Genomic DNA, 17,500 nt, shown 5'->3' on the forward strand with positions numbered 1-17,500 from the left:
TTAAAAAACGAGAGAATTAATATAGCGCAAAGTCCACTAAGCGTGCTCAAAGATCATCACAAGAGTCCCTATCAAACAGCAACTCCTAACATGTAGGCCGAGACGAGACGCATGTTTGGCTATATTATCATTTTTAAAAATTTCTGACAGAGACAATGCTGTTCGCAGCCAAGTACTCGTTTTACACCTGAGTACGACGAGAGAATGTGGGTAAAGAGACTTTTCCAAAGATTCAATTGCGCAGCGCTCAGAGCTGACTCGAACCCAGGACCTTCCAATCTGAAGGCGAGTGTCATACCATAAGACCACATAGTGATTAAGAGTTAAAAGATACTCAGAATTGGGAATCAGTAAGGTGTTTTGAATAAAAGAAATGTAACTCACACTTCTCAATGAGAGCAATTTAAAAGGTTCAAAGATCTGTCCAAGTTTGTATAGCATTAACCAGCAACATTGCCATCCGGAAGTGTAACGGACCAACACACAAAACTGGAACCATGAACTTTTATAGTCTGGATAATACAGTTGAGTGATAATTACTCATATACGTGGATGGCAAAACTCAACAAAAAAGACCCGAGTGACGTCAATTTCATTCTATCTATATCTTATTATAATGGAGTTAACTCACTCAACCCTAACACCGACTATATCCTTAGATTACCCAGGTTACCTTTACCCGATGCCTCTTTATTATTACATTTTTCTGAGATAAAGTTAATGTTTTTTAGTTTTTATATGCTAATGGTAGTTGAATAAAACTATCTATGAACCTACAAGCTCATTTTTACTACATTTGTTTTTCTCAAATTTTGAAAAGTTGCAAAAGTCTTTAGGATTGAGTGAGTTAAGCCCCCCAAATACTGTAGCTCTATAGATTAATAAAACTAAGAACCCAAAACAGTCAAATTTGGATTGTTGACTGGGAACGACTAATTGCTGGGAGCGGTAGATATAATATTATTAAAAATAATACTTGGTTTCTTCACAATAAAAAAACAAAACAAAAACATCTAAATTATAAAAGAGAAATGATGAAACATTGATAGCGCCATCCAAACGACGGCGTTCTCAACTTCCAGCCATTAAAAAATCTCTTTAATAAGCTCCATACAACTGAACGCACAAATAACTTTAAAAATCAGAAAGCTTTAAAAAGGTAGGAAAGAAGCCCAAAGGCAGTACTTTTACGAATTCTAGATGCCAAATTCATAAATTCCAGATCACTCTTCTAGGTCAAGACTCAATCCAAACATGAATAATCCAATGATTCGGATAGAAGCTAGAATTTCTAGCTTTAGATGTGAATCTACATTACTTTTACGAAGTCTGTATTCCAAACTCATAGATCTATAATAAGTTGAAAACGTTTCGGTTTCAGTTCACTTTTATATGGTCAATGCGTGTTTTGAGTTTCGTAAATCAGGTAGCGTATCCCTCTCCGTCACCGTTCGTAGAACGGTCAATATAATCAAGCAGTACAACATCACGCACGGCCTACGTATTACTGTATTGTAGAGTTATGAATTTAATTTTCCATTGTGTAAGACCAAAGTATTAAGCTGCAATTTTCAGACTCACACCGTCATCTTGAATACGATCATTTTTTTATTTTTATAGTTGTAGGTAACGATCATCCGTCATTAGTCTTGTCTGAGCCATTCTAATCGAATAGTAACATATCCCTCAACCCTCCCCCAACTTGCCTCCGTCCACACCCAAAACCCATACAATAGATTAAATGATAGATATAATATGTGACAATACCATCAAAACGGTATCATGACGTTTGAACTCGATGTTAAAAAGGTAAATTAGAGACTTTAATTTTTGAAAATTATTTTTAAAAAATAGGACAGAGAATTCATGACGTCACACCTTATAATATTCCTGTTCCAAGCTTATTGGAAGTGTATCTCTAACCAGTCCTTTGGAGGACTAAACATGAATAGGTTTCATAATGACTCATAAGGGGGCATAACTATTTTGATAGCATGACATAATATATATATATATATATATATATATATATATATATATATATATATATATATATATAATATATATAAATATATATATATATATATATATATATATATATATATATATATATATATATATATATATAAAGGCATATTCTTATGATTACGGTGAGTAAAAAGGCGAGGATTATATTTATTGACGACCGGCATATATTTAGACTAGAAAAAAAGGTGCTTTCATTCTGAAACCAGAAGATCAATTACACAAGGTAATCTATTCAGTCCTCCGGAAGAACGGTTTCACTAGGTTTGACGTTAACAGGAATCTTCCTTGTTATCCAAAGTCAGCACATTGGAGGTTAATATTTTTTTCCCAAGAAAAAATCGGGCCACAGTGCAATAACCAACCATGGCAAATTAAACTGATAACAAAAACTAATTAAATACTGGGTTTTAACACTTTAAAAAGCTATGTTCATTTATCTCATTAACCAGTTCATTGTCATACTCTGGAAAAACACGTATTTAAAAATTTGGCCAGAAAACACATTTTTCAAATATCGATCGATTTAAATTACCCTCATCTTGGCAATAACTCTTAGACCTGGGACCATTTATTCCCCTCTTAGGCCATATAGAGACATATTTCAAAGTTCATACAGTACCAGTGGCCCGTCAAAGAATCCTTTCTGTACTAACATTCTTACAATATCCTTTACTGCCAGAGTCGAGTGGGGTAATGTGTGTAAAGTGCCTAAACCAAGAACACATCCTCGGTACCAGTAGTTTCCACAATTTCTGTCACCCATCTGGCCACTTATCACGATTAACATTGCTTGACTTTGTGACAAGACAAGAACCCGTGCCGCCGTACCATCGAGCCTCACCAGATTGACGCGTTTGGTAATAGAGTATATTATTATTTGTTCCTCATTTTTTACACTTCAAAGCGATATACACCACACTGATTTCTTGTGTAATTAAATTCACACCACTTAACACGTTTACATTGATTGACTTTTGTGACAGGACGAGAAACCGTGCCATAGTGCCACCGAGCTGCACACCCGACGTGTACATATTTTCAGGTCTAATAACACCATGCGGCTATGTGGTCTAGTGGTATGACACTCGCTTTCGAATCGGAAGGTTCTGGGTTTGAGCCTCGCTCAAGTTGAGTCCTTGATTACTCACATTCTCTCACTGTAAACTGAGTACCTGGCCGTTAATAGCATTGTCTCTGTCCGAAATAAAAAATGGTAATATCGCCTGAAAGGCGTCATGTCCCATCCTTCATAATATCTGCTGCTATTGTCCAGGGACTCCTTGCAAAGCGCTTTGAGCACGTTTAGTGGATATTGCTCTATATAAAAGCTATTTTTTTTTAATAACCCAAATTATAATGGGCTCATTGTTATCATGTAAATACTCTCAAACCGACGGCAAAACAAAAACAAAATGTCCATTACAACAATGTCAAATCAAGCCCTTAACTCTCTCCTTACCAGCCATTTTCAAGGACTAAACTATGCACCGAGCGAGCCTCGAACCCAGGACATTTCGATCCGAAATCGAGTGTCATACCACTAGACTACATAGCCGCACTTAGCTAATAATATTGCACGAACTATATAATATATAAATCAAATTCCTTCACACCAGGCGTCTCTTTACCTATAATGTTAACGCATTAAAAGGTTATAGTTATTGATGTCTATTCCTATCTTCTTATATAGTCTAGCCAGAATAATGCAATGCCTTATTCCGCCTTTCGTTGGTCTGATAACAAAGGTGTTTTGGGTCCATTATTGTTATGGAAATATCCTCATAGCAAAAAAAAAAATAAAAATATACCGTTAAATTATATTTCCAAGGGTTAATTATCAGTTTCATTTCGTTTATGTGTTGTTTTTTATCATCTTAAGGTAATTGCCGTATGACAGACCACCCAATATTTGTGGTCTAACATCCGAACCCGCCCACTTATGGGCCTAGTTTAACATTGTTGTAATGGACAATATTTTACGTCATTTTGTTTTTAGATTTCCATTACGACAATGAGCCCATAAAAAATTAGGTTATTAGACCTGCAAATAAGTGCATGTCGCTTTACACCCATTGTTTACGGACGCTAGTCTACCGCAAAGTACTTTCTGCCAGCTCAAACGACTTAGCCACCCAATCACTGCTGAGTGAGCAGGGGGTTCAGAAAAAAAAAATCTCGACTTCACCTTTGAGTATGATTGTGCTCTACTAATTATGCTATAGATAGTATGCGGTTGGCGAAGAAGCTCATAACATTGCCATCCGGAAGTATAACGGGCCAACACACAAAACTATGTGTAACCATGAACTTTTATAGTCTGGTTCAGACAATGTAGTGAGAAGTACTCATAAATGTGGATGGCAAAAACAATAACAAAGACTTGATTTGACGTCATCTTCGTTCTATCTATAGAGACCCCCGGGCAGCTAGATAAGATCAGGAAAATGTCAATCTTTTTTTTCTACAAAGACTGTTCTTTTTTTTTGACATTTCACGAGTCGAGTGTTGATCACACTAGGAGCAGTATAGATAGTATGCACTTGGCTAAGAAGCTCAAAACATTGCCATCCGGAAGTAGAATGGACCAACACACAAAACTATGTGTAACCTTGAACGATTATAGTCTGTTTAATACAGTTTAGTGAAAACTACTCATAAACGCGGATGGCAAAAAACAATAACAAAGACCTAAGTGACATCAACTCCATTTTATCTATTAACCAAATAACTGCCGTACTCTGGAAAAACTCGTATTATAAAATTTGGCCAGAAAACCCGTCATTCTAATATCGTTTGATCTTAATGACTCTATTCTTGGCAAAAGCTCTCAAACCTGGGACTTCATGAAGTCCCAGGTTTGAGAGTCTTTGCCAAGATGAGGGTCATTTAAACGGATCGATATTTGAAGGACGAGTTTTCTGGCCAAATATTTTTAAATACTTGTTTTTCCAGAGTACGGTAGTTAATTTGTTAACATAAAATGACATATTGGAAATCCAGTTTTACCATAGTTTTGTACCGTCTTGGTTTTCTTATATAACAATTTCTTACTTAGGTTTCATATAAAAGAAGAACTAGAAAATTAAATAGAAATATTTTTATAGCGCATTTCCACAGCATTTCCATTTTCAATGCGCTTCTCAAATTTTTCCTTTATTCCCCGGTAGGCCATACGATATGTCATACAGTTCCAATCGCCTGTTCGGCGTCCTTGCAATAGCTGGTCACTGCATATAGCCAGTCACTCATATACACCTGAGTCGAGTGGGGTAACAACGTGTGTTTGGTACCTTACGCAATGACACATTGTCTGGACCAGAATTGTTCACGACCACTGACTGAACACTAAACACCTCTTGGGTTCTGTTACAAGACAGGTCACCGTAACGCTGAACCACAGAGCCATATTATACATATATGTATTAATAATAATAATAATAATAATAATAATAATAATAATAATAATAATAATAATAATAATAATAATAATAATAATAATAATAATAATAATAAATAAATAAAAAAAAAACCCAAAAAAACCCAATAATAATAATAATAATAATAATAATTTACATATCTAGCTCTATCCATCACAAAACAAATCCCAAAGCGTACTCATAATGTGACAAGACAATACACGAGATGCGTGACTCTGTTTTACAATATTAATTCCAAAATTGGTTTCCGTATATAGCGACGCAATTAATTTTAATTCATATGATAAACTAGGTTAGAAGGCGGAGTTGGCTGGAATAACAAGTCAGACTGCGTACGAATCAATAATATCAGTCAGGCAACTGCAGAGAATGATATTTTGATAGTTATAAAAATGCAATGTCCAATAGATCTAATTATGTTCAAAGCGCTTTACACTGTGTCAGACCTGAAACACACCTCTAAAGCGTTGCTTCGAATTTTTTACTTCGAAAGAGAACCGCTGTCATCGATTCGGTGCTCATTTTTACCTCCTGAGCGTGATGAGATAAATATATGAGTAAAACGTCATTTCCATGTACTCAATTTTAGAGCCACCAACAAAGGTAATCGAATCAGACACGACCGCGATTATAGATGAGTAATGAGATAGATCGATAGATAGGTAGATAGATAGATAGATAGATAGAGAGAGAGAGAGAGATAGATAGAGATAGAGAGAGAGAGAGAGAGAGAGAGAGAGAGAGAGAGAGAGAGAAAGAGAGACAAGGTGGGTAAGAGGGAGGGAGGCAGAGACAGACTGATAGAGAGAGAGAGAGAGAGAGAGAGAGAGAGAGAGAGAGAGAGAGAGAGAGAGAGAGAGAGAGAGAGAAAGAGAGAACAATATCAAAGCACTATTCGTCAGGTCTAACAGATTTAGCGACCCACTCTTGATCACAACCGGAATTGATCTCAATCCCTTTGGGTATGAAGCACTTTACCAACTGAACTATCGAAATAATCTTCACCTCGACGTAACTCCAGACTGATAAGCAGTTGCATATTTAATTTAGGTCTTTACCATTATCCATAATGACTCTATCGGTGTACCCCAGAGCTATGCACTTAGACGAATTGCGCCTTTAGGCGAAGTGCTTTTAAGCAGAGGCTATTGTATTGGGTTTCACGAATAATAATTGATATTGACACGATTTAAATGTAAGACGAATATAATTAGACACGAGTTCACAGAAACACTAATATTATCATAACAAGTGACATTTGTCTTCTGTGTTGGCGGTGACCTAGTGACAATAACAATAAAGAAATGAATGTGGACTTGAGTAGAAGCTTTGCTCTTCAGAAATATAATATCATATATTATATAAAGTAGACATGTTTATATACAATATTTATAGTTTACTATTATTCACTGTGAATGTTTTATTAACAGCTACTTTCATTTAAAAGTTGAGTATTAATATTTCATTTTTTTTGGGTCTGTTTTCATTATTATTATTATTATTATTATTATTATTATTATTATTATTATTATTATTATTATTATTATTATTATTATTATTATTATTATTACCATTATTATCAGTATTATTATTATTATTATTATTATTATTATTATTGTTATTATTATTATTATTATTTTTATTATTATTATTATTATTATTATTATTATTATTATTATTATTATTATTATTATTATTATTTATTATTATTATTATTATTATTTATTATTATTATTCATTATTATTATTATTATTATTATTATTATTATTATTATTATTTTCATTATTATTATTATTATATTATTATTATTATTATTATTATTATTATTATTATTATTATTATTATTATTATTATTATTATTATTATTATTATTATTATTATTATTATTATTATTATACATATACTGCGAGTATATATAACTATTTCAATGACTGTGAATACCCAGTGCTGTAGTTTCAAGAGCGCTCATTAAATTAATTCAAGCATATTTTACAATGTTAAGAAATTGAAAAGAAACACTCACATTTTTAGCAGATAAAGCTGTCACGATGTTACTTGCTGTAGCTGTGAAGTAAAGTGATCTGTAGTTTAAAGTCTGGCTTATATTCATTCTTAGTCTTTTCCGGTGTGTATGATACTAAATTTGGGAGATGAGCAGTGAGCAGTCTTATTGTTAATTGGTATTCTGACTCTTTGTGTTGGGAGAGGGGACGGGGTGGGGGTGGAATAATGCCTACGTAATTACATGATTAAATTTATTTATTTTTAGTACCAAACAAAAGAGCTTTTATATAGCGCAATATCCACCAAATGTGCTCAAAGCGCTTTTCAAAGGGTCCCAGACCAACAGAAACACGTAACATGTAGAAGACATAACATAACGCCTGTTAGGCAATTTTTTTTCCGACAGAGACAACGCTGTTGACGGTCAGGTACTCATTTTACACCCGAGTACGGTGAGAGAATGTGAGTAAAGGGTCTTTTCCAAGGACTCAACAATGCGCCGAGCGAGGCTTGAACCCAGGACCTTCCGATCCGAAAGCTATTGTCATACCACAAGACCACAGAGCCTCACGATTAGCCAACGTCCTTCCGAATGAATCTTTACACGAAGGATTAATCCTTTAAATAAACATCAAGTGTGAAGGAGGAGTCCCCCATGTAATAGATACCACTCATGCAATCCCCTACTGTCTATATTATAGAAGGAACGAAATTAACGCCACTCAGTTCTATCATATTGTTTTTAGACAGCTAGTTTGGTGGATTACTTCTCACTCAAGTACATTAATCATTACTATAAACTTTCAAGGTTGCACATCGTTTTTGTGTGTTGGTACGTTATTTCCGGCTGGTGGATGTTATGCGTATTTTCTCTAAACACACCCAATTCCTAAATCATCTTGACATAATGTGAGCTTACCATTGGCAGGGGGTGGGTGACAAATTACACATCATACCATTTTAACACCACACCGTTATGAGACAATTCAAATTGTTAACAATTAGGACCTGAATGTAATTTAGTTCCGCGTAAAAGAGTTGAAGTAATGATGTTTACAAAATGTTGATGACAACAAGAGTGTTGATTAGGAGTAACTGGTTGCCAACTACTTGTTGATGGTATAACGTTAGTTGATTCAATGACACTAGAAACTGTGTGTCAGAGTGAACGAAAAGTTACTTTTTGTTTTCGTTCCTTCAATACGATATATTCATCTCACATTAATAAACGCCCTCTATCTCTCCTCTCTCTCTCTCTCTCTCTCTCTCTCTCTCTCTCTCTCTCTCTCTCTCTCTCTCTCTCTCTCTCTCTCTCTCTCTCTCTCTCTCTCTCTCTCTCTCTCTCCATGTCTACTTATCTATCTCTCTCTACTCTTCTCTCTCTCTCTCTCTCTCTCTCTCTCTCTCTCTCTCTCTCTCTCGCGTACACACATACACATATACACACATTTCTTTTTATTCTTTCTTCTTTATATATATATATATATATATATATATATATATATATATATATATATATATATATATGAAAGTTTGACTACCTGTCTTCTCGTCATTCTTCCGCACAAATAGACAATCAATTCTGATGGAAGAATAATGGAAGCCAATTGAAGCAAGTTGACCATGACAAATCATAGGAATGCGCTTTACAGATTTACGGATTAAAAAAAAAAACTTTTTGAAATTTGAGCTTTTATATAGCGCAATATCCACTAAACGTGCTCAGAGCGCTTTACAAGGGGACCCAACCAACAGCAACACGTAACATATGGAACGAGACATGGCGCCTGTTAAGCGATGTTACAATATTTTCGACAGATACAAAGCTGTTACGGCCATGTACTCATTTTACTCCTGAGTAGGCTACGGTAAGAGAATGTGAGTAAAGAGCCTTTTCCTGGGACTCAAATATGCGCACAGCGAGACTCGAACCCAGGACCTCCCGATCCGAAAGCGAGTGTCATACCACGAGACAACATAGCCGCACATTAAAAACAGACATGGTCTTTTCTATAACGTAAATATACTCAATGTGTTCAAAACCTCTTAAAGGGTCCCAAGTCACCGGCAACACCAAACATTTAGGACAAGACATAACATCTTTAAAGCGTACTCGCAATTTAATTTAATTTTTTTTTTTAACAAGGGCAATATTGTAATGGATAAGTATTCATTTCACACAAGAGTACATTGGGAGATTGTGATTCACGAGCTGATTGCAAGGACTCAACTTGGCAACACCCAGATCAGGACTCCGCCGAGTGTTCAATCACAAGACCAAAAAATAATACGAAGTACAATTCAATATTTCTATTTTTCCCCATTAAATACAATCGGCGAATACGAAACATCAATATTTAGGTGCTGCCAAATGTTATTGTTATAAATACTAGATATAGCTAAATCTTTTGGGTGAATATTAATTCATGAACTTGAGCTTTTTAAAAAAACTTGAGCTTTTATATAGGGCAATATCCACTAAACGTGCTCAGATGCTTGCCAAAGAAGAGTCTATAGCCGACAGCAACACTTAACATGTAGAATAAGACATGACGCCTCTTAAGCGATAGTATATTTTTTTTTCGTATAGAGACAACGCTGTTAACGGCCAGGTACTCATTTTACATCTAATTATGGTGAGAGAATGTGAGTAAATAGTCTTTTCCAATGACTCAACTATGCGCCGAGCGAGTCTCGAACCCAAGACCTTCCGATCCGACAGCGAGTGTCATACCACAAGACCATATAGCCACAGAAAAGTGAGTGGAGCAGGCACTTATGTTGATAATATCTACAAGAAAGGAAGTGAGTGATTATTGTAAAGCTTCCACCGTAGCAGTCGAGTCTTAGGTTTGACTCCCAATCCCCGCAAAGTTGTCATTCTCTATAATCCTCTGACAATTCTCCACTCACTTCATGTTATCATTACCAAATCTTTTAACTCTCCTTACCGACCATTTTCCGGATTGTCCCCAAAACTTGACACCCAACATATAAAGAAATAGTTTATTTCACTCAAACACAAAAACTGTTAGTTCTTGCTATACACCTTTTTTTCTGCTAAACTAGCTCTTCAACAAAGTGTTAAGATTCTTTAATTATAGCAAGCAATTAGTGTTCAAATATTGTGATGTACAAAAGAAATTAGAATGACATAAATGTTGGCTGTATCGTAAAGAATGTGACGATTTTCCTATGAGTGGTAAGGAGGGTGGTAATGGTTATTTTTTATTATTATTATTTTTGTTTTGTTTCAAAACTATTTGGAGAGAGAATTGATTATGTAAACAATGTGAAATGTGGAACAGCGTTCCGAGACACCTTTTGACATCAAACCAGCAATATAATGGTTTTGTTTGTGCTGGAACTGGTACCGGAATTACACGGATCAGCATAATACAATTATTAGCATAATTCATTATTACAAGTAGACGTCTAATGACGAAACAAATTTCCAAGGATGTGAGAAAAGCTGACATTTTATCGCAATTTATAGAAATGATAAAATAAAACATATTGGCATTGTTTATCAACGAGAGAGAGAGAGAGAGAGAGAGAGAGAGAGAGAGAGAGAGAGAGAGAAGAAGAAAGAAAGAAAGACAGAGGTAGAGAGATTGAGAGAGAGTGAGAGAGAGAGAGAGAGAGTGAGAGAGAGAGAGAGAGAGAGAGAGAGAGAGAGAGAGAGAGAGAGAGAGAAAGAAAAAGGTCCTGATATGTATGAGTTCTTGAGAACTATTACTCAGTCTCTGATCAAGGGATTGAATCACATACTAAATTCATTCATTCACTCAATAGACAGAATGCAGTTCACAAAAAGGTCATCAGTCAAGGCAGTAAAACAACAATGGGGATTATCTATATTAACTTTCCATGTGCTCGAGGTCATTGGTCACATTATGAAATGTGCTCAAAGTGACCCACATAGTGTAAAGTGTTTTGAACTATCAAACATCACGATTGGTCATTTTATTCAGCTTGACACATGGGTAAGTTTACAATTTGATAAACAAAGCAACATGTCTTCATTTGTTAATAAATATCCAATAGTTAGACAGCAACAAATCATGTGATTGATCACTTGGTTGAACGAAAACATGAAAATAGATCGCTCCCATTAACTTTCACAGAACATGATACTTGTATAATGATGATATGCGCTCACATCATCTGATCGCCAGATGGAACGTAACAACACAACAAAAATATGATCTGATTTATATTTTAAAGTAAAAACTAATCGCCCAAATAGCGGATAAAAAAACAATAACAAAGAGCTGAGGGACGTTAACTTCAATCCTTCAAAAGAAGGAACGAAGTTAACATCACTCAGCTCTTTGTTATTATTTAGAGTTAGTGATACATTATCACAACATTAAATCGATCTGACATTTTAACATTAAATGTAACGCAGTTTTGTCTGTTGATATGATTTGTCTGACTGGAGAATGATTTTAGCATTTATTTTGAAATCCGACATATCTATATCTGGAAATATTTTTTTCGTCAGCTATTCTACATATAACACAAACACATACACGTCAACACACAACACACGAACACATGTGCGCATACACACACATACACACACACGCATACACACACATACACACACACACACAATCACAACACACACACAAGCATAAACACGGACATGAAAACATAGAAAAATTAATTTATTTTGAAATCCGACATTTTCCATATCCGGAACACTTTGTTGTTGCGGTCAGCGGAGCTTGTGGAGAATTAAAGCCATTGACACCGGGAACGCTTTGCTTTTTACAATTTTGAATCGATCCAAGACTCAAGATTTCCCCATCGCATGAGATACAAAATTACAGTGATTGAATCTTTGAAAATAATCAATTCTATTTGTCTGACAGACACGGAACGTTGAATCGTGATTAAATCGTGCGAGCTATTTTGGAATACACATTTGAGATGTACAAAACTACAGCTGTACGCTGACAAAATGCTTTTAATCATTTGGCCTGAAAAAACAAAACAAACACAAACAAATAAAAAATGATTTCCTTGTTATAGGGACCATGGAGCCGAAATTCAGAAAAGTGAGTGGAGCAGGCACTTATGTTGATAACAACAAGAGATGAAGTGAGTAGGAAAGTGCCAGAAAACAATAGAGAATAACAATTTCGCGGCGGTGATGGGGGTTGAACCCGCGACCTTACTAGTACGACAAGTCCGCCGCGAAATTTTTATTCTCTATTGTCTTCTGGCACTTTCCTACTCACTTCTCTTGTTGTTATCGCAATAGAAAGAACTGCTTGATACCCGTTAGATTAAGACTAGTCTATCGCAAAGAACTTTCAGCCATGTCTAATAGATTGAGCAACCCAATCAGTGCTGGATTGAACAAAAAATAACCTCGACTTTTCCCGGGTTTGATCTCATTCCCTAAGCGCAAGGAGTGAGCGGAAAATCAACGGAGCTATCGGGACCCCCCCCCCCCCCCCCCCGACCTCCCTGAAAACCAAAGGACCTATATGATTATATTATATCTAGACCGAAGGGCTAGAGCTCAGGTGGTCGCTGGTTCTGATAAGTAAGTAAGTAAATATTATATTATATCGAGAGATTAAAATGATTCTCAACTTGTCAAACGTTTCAGAGCCGAGACACCATAGACTCGGGCATCTATATAGAACAACGTTCACTAAACATGCTAAAAAAACAAGCTCTTTACAAGGGGTCCCTAGCCAACAGCAACACTTAACATGCAGGACGACACATGGCACCTGTTGGGCGATATTACCATTTTTTTAGATAGAGACAGAACTGGTTAAGCTCAGCCAGGTGCTTATTTTACACCAGAGTACAACGAGAGAATGTGAGTTTAAAACCTTTCCAAGGACTCAACTATGCGCCGCTCTTAGCTGGATCCGAACCTTCATAACACAAGACCAGATAGCTAATGTCATTTTATAGTCGATCAATATTTGAAGTTAGAATCTTTTTGTTGAAAATCTTTAAAGCGTGTTTTGTCAATGATTGGCAGATTAGATCTAGATGTCTTATATGAGAAAGATTTTATTCGATTGCTTGGCAAGGCGTTTTACTGTAGACTGAAATAGAATATAAAGATTACGGGTAATTTAGATATTCTCGTTTTGTGCAAGTTGTTTGACATTTTGTTTTATTACATTTTTTTTGTTCAATTCACCTTATCGACGATCAAAACAAGAAGAACAAGTCAAGGGCAACTCCATTTTATTATAACCACGTTGTTTTTTTTGACAACCCGTCATATATCTCTCCACGGACAGCCGATGAGACGATTTTAACGTTTCCCAAGCGACTTACAATTCAATTAACACTAGAGCATTTGTATAGGGCAACATCCAGTAAACGTGGTCAAAGCGCTTTACAATTGGTCCATATCTAACAGCAACAATTAACATGCAGGACGAGACATGACGTCGCCAGTCAGGTGATATTACATTTTTTTCCGACAGAGATAACATTGTTAACTGCCTGCCAGGTACCCATTTTACCTCTGAGTACAGTCAGAGAATATGAGTAAAGAACTTTTTCTAACTACTCACTGCTCAGAGCAGGACTCGAACTTTAGACCTTTCAGTTCGAAGGCGAGTGTCTTACCACATGACCACATAGCTACAGTTTTAATCCATAGATATATAAAGTAAAGATTTTCTGGCCAAATTGTTTTCATAAATGTGTTTTGTCAATGGTTGGCAGATTAGATCTAGATATAATATTATATGGATCTGAGAAAGATTTTATTCGATTGCTTGGCAAGGCGTTTTACTGTAGACTGAATATAGAATATAAAGATTACGGGTAATTTAGATCTTCTCTTGTTGGGCACGTTGTTTGACATTTTGTTTTGTGACATTTTTAGTTCAATTCACCTGTACGATCAAAACAAGAACAAGTCAAGGACACCTCCATTTTATTATATCCACGTTTTTGGGTAACTCGTCATTTATGACTTCACGGGCGATTGGAGGATTTAACGTTTCCCAAGCGTTTTACAGTTCAATTAAATACTAGAGCATTTCTATTATTGCGCTTTATCCACTAAACGTGTTGAAAGCGTTTTACAAGGGGTTGAGAAGGATCATTCATATCAATTCCGTGTTTCAATCTATAAATTTGAATCAAGTTAACACGAATTCTGTCCATTTTTGTGTGTTGAGCCCGTGACCTCAAGAAGTCGGGGAGAGAGAGAGAGAGTGGCTCTCGAGAGACTAGAATTTGAAGCGACCTTTTTTGGGGTCGTGGATAGCTCATACGGTAGAGTCACGATCTCCTCGGCCCAGCGGAGTTGTCGTTCCAGTAAGGTCGCGGGTTCGAGCCCACATCGCCGCCGCGAAGTTTTTTATTCTCTGTTGTCTTCTGGCACTTTTCTACTCAATTCATTTCTCGTCACGAATTCTTCTGTACTTTAGACTAGGGAGATCCGATTCTAGACAAACTTTTCAGGGTTAAATTCACCCCGACATAATACCGTTTTGAGAGGGTGGGTCACAATGACCTCGCGAATCCTCAAATTTTACATGTTTAAAAATTATTTGTTTGCCAAGATGAGGGTCATTTTAATGGATCCATCCATATTCAAAGGACGAAGTGGCCGAGTGGTTGAGGCATTTCACCGTGATCCGGAATGTACCGGGTTCGAGTCCCGCTTCAGGCACTTTCGTTTTATTTCCTTGGGCAATATTATTAACTCCCAATTTGCTCACTTGGACAACATGGGGAATTCCTGTTGACATTAGATATCCCGATTGATAGATTATCTATTCCTTTATGGAATGCCTAGGCTGCGATATCATAATATGATGTCGTGGCGGAAGGGCGTGTATTTTTTCGCAGTTTGCGGCACTGCACTGCACTGCACTAATCCCCTGGAATAGACTCTGAAGAGAAATTTCCGCTTTGTAATTAAAAACGAGAATTTATTTTTTATTTGTTATTATTAACCAAATCCTTTAAGATTTGAATTTCTGATTCAATAAATCCACCCCATTATTTTCATAAAAATTCAATCGTTACAAACCTTCCTTGACACGAATATTGATTAACCATTTATCAAGGGGCTCAAAACAGAATTATACTACGATTAACCAAGAACTCCAATATTTTGATATTGTATGTGATTTTTAATTGTTTAAATATTAAAATCGTGTTTGATCTGTTATTCTCTGGGGAAAAATACATTTGAAAAAAATTGGCCAGAAAAATTGGCCTTTAAATAGATAGTAGTGGTAGTAGCAGCGTATGGCTGCACCTCCAAATTCATTTCGTCAACCCAGCTTCGGAAGACTTCCTCCGTCTAAGAACTGTTTCATAGCCACCTGTAAGTTTTCTAACTGGACAGTAGAGGACGATATGATCACTGGTCTCTGGAACTGCCTGACATTTCCGGCAGGCATAGCTGTTCCCAAGTTTCCATCTGAACATAATATATTTGATGCCATTACATGAAGAGGAAAAACCACCGATGTTTTTGAAATGTTTGAGACTGCCCACTTTGAGTGATGTCAGGACAGGGGTTTAAATTTCACCTCTATAAATAAATCAGCGGGGGAAAAATAAACTATTACAACTATCGCCCTTTAACGGTTGTAAATTTATTGCTGTTCTATTTATAGAGGGGGCCTGGGCCCATGACATCATACAGAGGGAGTCACAAAAAGTTATTAAATGGGCATCTGTGTTTTTTCCCTGTACTCTTGAAAAAAAAGTCACATTGGTTTAATATCTTTTGACAAGAAGAGAGAGAGAGAGAGAGAGAGAGAGAGAGAGAGTGAGAGAGACAGAGAGAGAGAGAGAGAGAGAGAGAGAGAGAGAGAGAGAGAGTCAATGTAAATGATCGAAATTTAAGGACTATTTTTCTTTCAAGAAAAATAATTCAATTATCATTAAAAGGTGTTTTTTCAGAGCACGATAAAAACGGGGTCGCCATAACCCCTGATACGGGATTTCATGACATAACTACCCCCCCCCCCCCCCCCCCCCCCCACACACACACACACATTATTTACTCGATATAAAGATTGATTTTTAATGACGTAAAACAAACTTGTTTTAAACCAATTAACCGCCTTAATCTGGAAAGGCACGTTTTTATGGATTTGACGAGAAAACTCGTCCTTCAAATATTGATCGATTGAGTACGTTAAGTGGATATTGCGCTAGATAAAAGCTCAATAAAAAAATATTGTAAGACACGTAACCTGTAACAACAGGCCAACGTGTAACTAAACAACAAACAATCAAACTTCCATCTTTCTTGTGATCAACAAGTACCGATAGATAAAACAGTATAACAACAACAACAACAACAACAACAACAACAACAACAACAACAACAACAACAACAACAACAATAACAAAATGTGAAAGAATACATCATTCTTGGTATTTCCGTCTGTTCCAGGCATAAACTCTCAAAGTTCGTCTGGTCCACATTGTCTTCCCTTTGCCTCCGGGGCATGTTTGCCAGATATATTTTGCTAAAAATGTGCCAAACAAGTGATGAAAAATGCCATTTTTTTTCTTCTACTAAACTGCTTATAAAAGTGGAAGAAGCTTTATTTTTCTTAATCACAAAACTATATGTTTGTGTTTTGATTTAATTTTAATATATTAGCTCACTTGCCAATTTAGGAGCTAAAATTTGAAATTATTGTTAATTCATGTACAAAATATGTGAAATCAAGTAATATCAACAAAATACCAAATAGCAAACCCAATTTTTCTTTGCCAAACAACTTCAAAGAACGCAAACTTTGATTATTGGCATTATTATCGCCAAACTGGCAAACCTGCACCGGTGTTTGTTGAGTTGAAGATAATTTTAAACCGGAGGACAATTTCATTCAATAGTTTGTCTGGAACACAAAACGTTTATAATAATTCTATTCAATTTCCAAACCTTCTTCCGCATCTGGGGAATTTCAAGGGAAAATATCAGTACAAAATTCAACTGTTTTATTTCAACACAAATTCGGTAAACAGTCCCAACGAATAAATTGGATTTCTTTTAATA

At 35.9% G+C, this 17,500-nt stretch overlaps 1 protein-coding gene across 4 annotated transcripts in view; it reads right to left on the reverse strand.

The window, feature by feature from the left end:
• Window positions 1-17,500, reverse strand: part of LOC144965633 (regulator of G-protein signaling 9-binding protein-like) — a 108,459-nt gene that overhangs the window by 66,795 nt on the left and 24,164 nt on the right. For 3 of the 4 annotated variants that reach the window (XM_078901180.1, XM_078901178.1, XM_078901182.1), the window contains exon 2: window positions 7,490-7,530. The exons of the other annotated variant lie outside the window; for it this stretch is intronic. The gene's annotated coding sequence lies outside the window, so the exon portion shown is untranslated. The remainder of the gene's footprint in view (window positions 1-7,489; window positions 7,531-17,500) is intronic. 4 annotated transcript variants of the gene reach the window in all.

This window comes from Berghia stephanieae, chromosome 2 (genome assembly GCF_034508935.2).
Source record: "Berghia stephanieae isolate SIO BIC M18660-M18661 chromosome 2, UCSD_Bste_1.3, whole genome shotgun sequence".
In the NCBI taxonomy this organism is placed as follows: domain Eukaryota; kingdom Metazoa; phylum Mollusca; class Gastropoda; order Nudibranchia; family Aeolidiidae; genus Berghia; species Berghia stephanieae.